This window comes from Gadus macrocephalus, chromosome 8 (genome assembly GCF_031168955.1).
Source record: "Gadus macrocephalus chromosome 8, ASM3116895v1".
NCBI classification, from domain to species: Eukaryota; Metazoa; Chordata; class Actinopteri; order Gadiformes; family Gadidae; genus Gadus; species Gadus macrocephalus.
The window spans coordinates 2,479,463-2,489,479 of NC_082389.1; the positions used below are offsets into that span (position 1 = coordinate 2,479,463).

Below are 10,017 nucleotides of genomic sequence, written 5' to 3' on the forward strand. Positions count from 1 at the left end.
GAAATACTTTGCTTACCTCCACTTTAGGGGTGCGGCTGTTATATCAGTTCTACATATATATTAATATTAATATTTTAACTAATTCACATTGGTTTGGAGGATGATGCATTTCATTGTACCAATATGGTCTAAAGATTATAGAGATTCGGTCACACTTTGGGTCAACAGTGAAAAAGAGAATAACATCGGAGCAGTTCTACGGGTGGCTGACTTTGTTACGCTACAATTATCCACCTGAAGATGCTATAGGCTGACATTAGAGGAGGGGGGGGGTCATCTTGGTGGGTGATTGATGGACAGGCTGGTGAAGTGGCAAGGGGAGGGGGGGGAGGGGGTTGAGGTAGCGTAGAGGAAGAGAAAAACATCCCGCCACACATCAGACCGGATACCTGTCGGATGTCTGAGACTCTATTCAAATAAGAGACTGCTGTCAAATAGGACAGGAGGCAAACTCCTGCCAAATAACACATTGGAAAGTGTGTGTGTGTGGGGTTGGTGGGGGGGGGGGGGGGGGGATGGGTCAGTTTTAATCTGGTCAAAGTGCAATTAGTGTCACAACATGGGGGAAGGAAGAGGCAACCATGTTTTCAGGTGAGGAGATAAGCAGAACTTTCTTTACCTTGCTAGCTTTTTTGTCTGCTGTATTTCTGCCTTTCTCTCTCTCTCTCTCTCTCTCTCTCTCTCTCTCTCTCTCTCTCTCTCTCTCTCTCTCTCTCTCTCTCTCTCACACTTTATTTATTTCTTCCATATTTTCTTTTCTCTCCCTGTTTCTCTCCCTGTTTCTCTCACTCTCTCTCTCTCTCTCTCTCTCTCTCTCTCTCTCTCTCTCTCTCTCTCTCTCTCTCTCTGTCTCTCACTCTTCAAATATATAGCAATGGACACACACATATATATATATACATCATTCAAAACTCCTACGCACAATGTGTGTTTGTTTGTTGATGTGTGTGCGTGCAGAGGCAAATACAGGTGACTATGGGATATGAACGCATGTGTGGACGAATGTTGTCAAACTTGGAATTTATGTAAGTACCCTGCTCTCTCTCTCTCGCTCTGACTCTCGCTCTCACTCTCACTCTCTGTGTGTCATAAACACACCCACACACACACACACACACACACACACACACACACACACACACACACACACACACACACACACACACACACACACACACACACACACACACACACACACACACACACAGACATATACACGTATTTCTAATAACTTAAAGTTACACTTCCTTTTAGAGAAATTATTTAACTATGGCAGTTTTGGGACACATCATTCATGTGGTCGCATAAAATCCATAATTGCCTGACAAGAAGGGAACATAACCTTATAAAAAAAATACAAATTGTTGCTCCCCTTCATTCCATTCGTCTTACTCTTGTGATATTGAATGCTGTATGAGGCTTGGGAGACACCTCAAAAAAATCGAATCCACGGGTTAATGAAAGTATTTTGACTAGTGAAGCTTTCATTGGATCATTCAATTTTTTATTAACTTTTTTGCAAGTGTGTGATAAACTGAGATAAAAATACTTCATTTAAATATGAATACGCTACTTATCTTTAATAGATCTTCACAGCCACATTAAGGTTAGAAGAGCTCTCTGTGAGTTAACATCTGCTGGGGTCCCTGGTTCCACACAGGGGGGGGTTCTAGTCTTTGAGGTCGTTGGGGGCTTAGCCTAGGCCTCTGTTGGGGGGTCCGGAGGATTCGCCCCCGGGAATCTATTTTGATAAACACGCTCTTTTCTGAAGCCCGATTCTATTTTAATCCATTTAACCCTACGGTAAGGGTTAATCTTAACCCTTAATCTTAACCCTAACCCACTTCCTTGTTCCCTAACCCTAACTAACCCCTTAGGTCATGCTATATAATAACCAGTATTACTGTACTAGCTACGCTCATTAATGCACCCTTATTGTAAAGTGTTACAGATGCGAGGCTATTTATAATCATTCGGGTCGCATTGGACGCCCACGGTTATCAACGTCGCTGGTTGCATACAGTGGTTATAGAGAGTGATATTACTAACTAACACACCATCTCATACATACTAAATACCGTTGTGCATCTGTCGCGTTTGAACTCACCAGAAGTTATGGATGAACTGAATGAAAATGAAAACCGCTTTGCATCATGGGATATCGTGCAGATATCAGTGCACATCAGTTGTACAATGCTTTGATGGTGCAATAAGGGTATGACATGGTGCACTTTGTAGGGAACGCTCAGTTCAAACAGCACTACGTGCTCGTGACGCCCCTAAGGGTGACATGAGCAGCGCTCAACAGGTCAGGGACTTCTGTCACGTAAATATGAGACGTGTAAGAAGTGTAAGAAAAACCAGCAAGCACTACAACTAAAATACCTACCTTGTATACATAATCATAAAAAGGTGAGTATCGTTAATTCTCGATTCGCCTTCGCAGGGCTTCCTATCGTTCCTATTTCAATACTTGCTATGCAAAATGGATTAAAAGAAAATCACTTGATCAATTCTTGATGGCAGCAGATAGTACGACCTCGGTAGGAGGACTGCAATATGGCGGACATGTGTGTGACTTCCGTAGGTGACGCTAGCAAGTAGGACAAAGCAGTCAAAACTTTTTCCATGGAGAGTGATGAAGGCGAGCCTGTGTCTGATTTCCTCTGCTATGTTATTTTCTCAGCAGCATCTCTACTGTCCTCATCTCACCCCCTTCTAACCTCCACCCTCTCCTCCTTTCACAATCACCTCTTCTTCCATTGCTGCCGCCCTCTCGTTGTTAGGTCGACAACAACAACAACAGCAACAACAACACAAAAACATACCTTGCATGCACAGAAAATATCAAATATGGATGCGTGTCCTTTTGCACTGCGTATTTAATTACTTAACTACATGTTGCAGACAGACTGAGCTTGAGACGGTTCTTGGTACCTCTGTTAAAATGTGATTGTGTACAATTGCTTAACATTAACAGAAGATACAGGGGTTGATGTATTGTTTGTTTTGTACACGGAATGCCTCTTTTGAGCTTGAGTCCTAATGTTATTAGCACATAGCACCACAGTAGATGCTCTGACACTCAACGTTCCTTCAGTCTCCCTCCCCCTGTCTGCCTTTCTGTCTGTCCGTCTCTTTTTCTGCCCGTCTCTCTCCCTAACGTTCTATTTATAATGCTCTATCTCCCCGTCTGCCTTTCCTGTCATTAGTAAGTGCATGACAGCAGCAACTCTGCCCTTCATGGTGAATAAAGTCATTCCCTATGAGTCATGTGATGTGAATGTCTGAGCAATCCGTTACCTGGCGTTAAGAGACCTTGCTTCCTGTATCCCATGATTCACTGGGGCTGAGGCAGAGTGAGGTCATCACTGTTACGCCTTTCGGAGATCTCATAAACAATCCTGATGGATTCTGGGAGAAAGAAACATAAGAGGTAATTCAAATCAATAATGCAGCACGCACACATGCATGCAACCACACACATGAGCGCAAGAGCACACACACACACACACACACACACACACACACACACACACACACACACACACACACATAGCGACGCACAAACCCACACACGTGCACAAATGGACGCCCTGTCACGGACACACACACACGCACACACACACACACACACACACAGCAATTGCTCACGCACTGTAAGACAAAAAGACCAACATCAGTGATAAGCATGAATGACAGTTCCAGAGACGTTGAGCGAGTAATGTAGGAACAGGCAGGCTACAAATCAATGGACCCACGCTCTATTATTCACAGGAAATACAAGAGATCTCACAGACCTGTCAGCTCTGATAGCGCCCTGGCCCCTCTGTTTGCCTCATCCTGCACTATGCACATGCAAGCGAATGCCTTGCCTGTGCATACACACATCAAGATTATGCAGTGGTTTGCGTGGCTGCACAATGTGGACACTGGGCGCGGTGTATTATACCTTTCTGCACATCTCTGGACACACACAAACACACACACACACACACACACATACACACACGCATGCACTTACAGTGAAATAAATGCTCCAGTTCACCTCTCATGCTGCAAAAAGGCAATGCTGAGTCCAGTCTCTGTTCTGATTGGATCATGGCTTTTCGCCGTTTTTTTTGTGTGCAAGGTAGACGTTAAGGGGGAGGGGGACTGCGCAGTGGGACAAGGGGACATGAGGCCACTAGTGCCCCCACCCCTACTCTAATATATGACCTCTGACCCCCCAGGGCCCCACATCCTGCCGTTCCCTGTCTTAGGACAAATTGGATTAACGCGGTTTGAAAATGGTTGGAAAAACGTTTCACACAATATCCTTAACACACAACGGACACCCGCAAACGAACACAAAGCCACACAATCAATCGTTTTTCGGTCATCGATTATTACTAATAGAGACTGAATCCTGCCTCCGAAAGGCTCGTGATAAGAGTGTCTGTGTGACGGGTTGTGTTCTGCTACCTGCGATAAGGGCTTTGTTGACTGATCAAAGGGGACAAGGGTTTAGTGCAGGTAAACCAAAGGTATACACTTCAGTGTGGGTCTGTGTTTGGGTGCTTGTTTTTCGCTTAGTCCTCTAAATGCAGAATACACAGTATGTCTGTGAGTATGTCCGTTCTAAATGGTTCTGTCCATGTAAAAGCTCTAGACCTAAATGTGCATTGTTAGTGATGTATACGCACGCAACTCATCAAACCCCCATCTTCTTACCCTAACCCTAGCAACTCATTCAAAACAACACATTACCTCGAAAAGCCTTCGCTCACTTACTCACTCACCGAAACACGCATACACTGTCAGGACTGAATGGACCACATGTCCCCATTCTGGCCCGGAGGCATGATAGCCACAATGTTACCAGTGATAATAGGAAGAACTAGAAAAAAGAGGAGGAGGAGGAGGAGGAGGAGGAGGAGGAGAAGAAGAAGAAGAAGAAGAAGAAGAAGAAGAAGAAGAAGAAGAAGAAGAAGAAGAAGAAGAAGGAACTGTCTTGAGTCAGCCTTTGCTGACTGCAAGACTGATATCCTTCTACAGTCTACTCAAGTCTATTGATCATTTCATTATTTGGATTGAGTGTTGGTCTATGTTTGTGGGAGTGAGTTTGTGTGTGTGTGTGTGTGTGTAGGTGTGTGTGTGTGTGTGTGTGTGTGTGTGTGTGTGTGTGTGTGTGTGCGTGTGTGTGGGTGTGTGTGTAGCGAGGGGGCTGAGTCATGTGACGTCCATGTGTTCTGGCCTCCAGCGTTGCACCGAATGAGGTCAGCCTCCAGGTACTGACCTGAGCAGCAGGCAGTCACACACACACACACACACACACACACACACACACACACACACACACACACACACATACACAGTAACTGTATGATGAGGAAAAATTGTATGACACACACAGTTGTATGATGATGAATGATGATGAATGCTGCTCAACATCTTCAGTGCATTTATGTTACCAACTGGGACATGTCTTGCAAAATCCAGTAAGATGTTTGGATTAAATGTTGTTGTTAACATGTTGTTGTTTCGACTACCTTACCGTTGATCTTTGCTATCTATCAAGGTTTAGTTCATTTTAATTAAGTGTCAATAGTTTACATGCTTTTATTCTGCCGAAAGGACTGAAACCCATGCTAATGGAGAATCCTATGTGGTGTGACAGTTTGGCATAATTGCCTAATGGACTGTAGCCTTATATTCCCTTGACTCCCTGTCCAAGACACCATTTCATAAGACACACATTCACAGCTATGGCACATTTGCAATCTCCACTGTGCCAAGTTTCAAGAGTAAAGACTTTATTGCCATATTGATATAAGGCTTGTAAATCCCAATACCTCAACAACAAGTAGTCGTACTCTAAAAATAAAAGACCAACGTAAATATACCGTAACCTAGCTAGGCTAATTGCAACTTTGTTTAGCGCTTCACATAATGACAAATAATGTCATGATTAATTACTAAACATTTACAAAAAAACACTACCAACTTAATAACTAACATTCCAATGGATCTGTGCTTCCAAAATGGTCGCTTTCATTGTGACGTGATGTCATGATGTACAAGCCGTTTTCAGAAATGTAATGATACACATCACCACGAACCGGCAGGTCCTCTGAGTGACGAGAGAATCTGGAGGAAAGTATGTTAACAATAGGTAAACATGCTTACGACATTCCCATTCCAACCCCCATTCTCCATTATCTGAAATGGCTTCAGTATGTCAACGGGGGAAACCTGTAATCTATCATGCTGCCGTGTTGCCATAGTGATGGCGAGTTTGACAACAACAACAAGTACAACTGACCAACAATCACAAGACTTTTTAACGCAGTGTTTTGCTGCTTCGACCTGCTATCAAGAACTACCTACATGTTAATCATATAATATTGTTATATAATAATAGTATAGTTTTTGTCCTACCAAGGACATGTGTTTCACCTCATCAAACCTAGCAAGAGTGGTGGAATTTGTTTAATAGGATGCAAAGCATCCAGAGTCTAACTGGAGCCCAAGGCAGAGAGAGGGTGTTTGCAGTGAATGTCTGAAAGCACTTCATCCTGTAATCTTGTTCCGCAATGGAAGGACCCCCCTCTACACTTGCTGCCCTACCTAATGCATAACAAAAACAGACTAAGGGGAAGCGACGACTGGGCTATTCAGAACTGAGAGAGAACAGATCCATATACACTCTGGTTGTAGAATGGCAACACAAGTCTGAGACTACTCAAGTATTTATGTTGAAAAAATTGAAGGTGGTTGAAATTTAATTAAGTTTGACGGATCCTAAGGTAAAAAACACAATTAAACTTAAGATATCAAAACATGAATGCCAGGTCTGCAAAGTACATACCTACTACAAAGCAACCCAATTAGAAGCTTTAAAGGAAGGCAACAATTACACTTTAAACCCTGATTCTTTCATCTGTAAAGGCAAGAGAGAACCAAATGTTTGATGTTGCTGTAAAGCTGAAATGATGGTAAAAAAATATATATAAATATTTGAATGGGTTCTAAGGGAGAGTTGGGAGGTCGATGGGTGGTCATGGCCCTCTATAAGACCAATGATGCCTTTACAATAGTCGATTAGCATAGCATAGTAGCATCCATTTCCTTTTGGCTTCAATCTGCAGGACAATGGTGGCCTGCAGTGTTGTTGTGGAGCGGGGGGCACATTGTAAAAAGAGGAACAGCGGCAAGAGATGGAAGACTTTGTGTTTAAAACAAATCAAGAGAAAATGTATCTTAGAAATGTATGACACATTAGAACATTTCCTCAAATCTCTTAGGCTACTGACTAAATATTTTTTTTTTGTCCAAACTCAAGTGTCACAACATGGTAAACACAGCTTTACTCATCACTTCAATGGGTGTGTGTGTGTGGCCACTGTGTGTGCCATAGCTCTTCGTTCGCCATTGTTAATGCTAACTATAGTTTGTTTTTTTATCTATAGAATGGCATAGCTAAACGGAACGTGTCACCTGCGTCCCGCAAAGAAGTGCCTCTACACACACCAAGACTTTTACTTCTCTCTAGGCGCAACCTTGTTGTGACACACTTGTTGAAAGAATGAAAATGCTAGCCTCTGAACTTCCCTTACAATTTTGGTACAAGATGCAATCATGGAGCCAGGGCTGGGAGTAGTAAATGGTCTTTAAATGTAGGAGCTGGGACTGAAATCCTGTGTGTGAAACCCTGTTTAAAATGTCCCCATCCTACAAAAGATTCTCAACTCATGTATTAATATTGATGTGTAAGAAAGTCCTTTTAAGCACCTCTCTAACACACACATGCACACAGACACACACATATACACTGAGGCTCCCTAACAGGGCAACATACATTGAAGCCATGAAGAGTCCTGCAGCAGCAAACTTAAAAATAGAAAAGCCAAGAGGAACAATGCATATGCGTCTTCCTTCCTCAGCGGACCCGCCCCCCCTTGCAACCCTCCAACTGTGGACCTCTGTGGAAATAACAGGAGACCTGCTGACTGTGGGGGGGTTGGTGGAGACTACATGGGGTGTTGAGGTGCAAAGCGACCGGGCGAACAGCACCTGGTGTTCCCAGGGCCTGCCCCCCTCCCCAAGTATGGCCGAGTTGGAAACCCGATCGTCGTCAGGTACAAGAATAGCTCGGCAGCACCGCAGGAAAAAAGGGCAGTTGGTCCTCTGGACCCGCGGTGAACTGTCATTGAACTAAGTTTCCCTGCGTCCAATCCACTCACCTCTGAGAGTGGAGATTCGAGCCGAAGAGTTCCAGTCTGGGGCGATCATGTCGGAGACAAGGGGGTCTGGGAGTCTCCGCTTCATGGCTAACAGCGAGCGCAAACTCACCGCATCCTGTCCGGACACCGACGCTCCCAGGAAAAGTGTATGGAAAGTTTTCAGATTGACAACGTGTAGACTAGACTTTAGGAATTCTCTTATTGAAGTCCCCTTCATTTTCATGAGTCAGTTCGGTATGATATCTTCTGGCCTCTGTGCCATCTCCCCCCACAAGCTCTGCTATTAGGATCGTTTGACCCAAGATTAACGGTACATGAACACCCGTTTTAGCAGAAATACCACCCAGGAGACATAGAAATTGGGATGCGGGGCAATCTATATTTGACATTACATGCACCTAAATATATGATACACATATGATCATCTTCTCTCTACAACTTTTTTCAAAGATGGTATGTAGATAAATAGGGGTGGTGTTAAGATATACAAATCACAGTGTAAATGTTCTGGGTTCGAGCCTTTATGACATGTATCAGTGTTCATGGTACTTTGCTTAGGCCTAATATGAAAGCACCTTGGATATAATGCCTGGAAAAAATTATCCAAAGGCCATCACAAATAATTAGGTGTCTGGAGATTCTCATGCCTTTACCTAATAGACAACTATCTACATGTCGCATCTGCTTTATACACACAGAACTATAATTGGGAAACCATGTTGTGGTTTCCTGCCGGGACATTGCACTCTCATGCTGTTGCTTGTAGGAGCAGTGGCGGTGAAACTGTGGATGTGGATGTAAGGATATAGGACTTTGCCCTAGGACAATACAATGAGGGCAGGCGGATGATAATCACAATGACTAAAATATATTGAAAAATCAATGAAACATCATTTCCAGAGACTCAAGGTTTACCTGACATGACAGTAATGCAGGACACCGTTCCGCTCTGAAATAGAATCAATAGCATTAATCAAATAATTTGCTCATAAATGTATGGGTGAATCTATACAGCATTTTAATTACGATTATGTCTAATGAACCTTGTCAAACAATGAGTGGAAGTAAACACAAAGTAACACTGAATAAAGTGTAAATGATAATGAGGAAACCGATTTAAAGTTATAATATTATTAGATCAGTATCAACATAAAGGACGCTTACTTATTTAATACAGGAACTACGGTATATAACAGCGTTTTGTTTTTAGTAGAAGTATACAATCGATTAACGCTCGGTTCGGTTAAGGTGCAAAAACCACTTCATATCAACTCCAGTTCCGCATTTAAAGGGTTAAACCGCGCATGTGAACCGTTCTCTTCCTCAAGTCGAGGCCAAAAATACAATTTGTCAACAAATCCCCACGCTCGTGAGTTGACTAATTATGAAATAGGGCCACCTGGGATTCTGTTTCTGTACCTGGGAAACACCTTCCCCTTTCCCTTTGCATTCAGCTCGGCTAAACCGTTATTTTTTGCACACAACACCAAATAATAGGAGCGCCTTGTACGGCTGTGCAGCGGGCGGGGAGAAGGTGGGGGCAGGGCAGACAGAGACACGTGCGGCCAATAGGAGGGGCCATGCGGCTGAGGTGTTTGAGAAGGTGATGTCGTAAAGCGGATAGTGTGTCGTAAACCAGGTGCAGGGGAGGGAGGTGGAGTGGAAAACGAAGGGAGGGGTACGGATGGGGGGGAGGTGAGGTGGGGGGGGTGCGAGAGAGGAGGTGACTCTCCGCCTGCATTTCAGACCAGACCGAAAGGATCATGGCGGATGGCCTCAGGTGTAAGCGCAG

General features: G+C 43.7%; 1 long non-coding RNA gene across 1 annotated transcript in view; it reads right to left on the reverse strand.

Moving 5' to 3' along the window:
* LOC132463715 (uncharacterized) overlaps positions 1–9,167 on the reverse strand; it is a 48,656-nt gene extending 39,489 nt beyond the window's left edge. Inside the window, exons 1-2 of the long non-coding RNA XR_009527117.1 lie at positions 8,226–9,167; positions 3,304–3,414 (exon numbers count right to left, since the gene is read on the reverse strand). This is a non-coding gene — a long non-coding RNA (uncharacterized LOC132463715). The remainder of the gene's footprint in view (positions 1–3,303; positions 3,415–8,225) is intronic.
* Between the last annotated feature and the right edge of the window lie 850 nt (positions 9,168–10,017).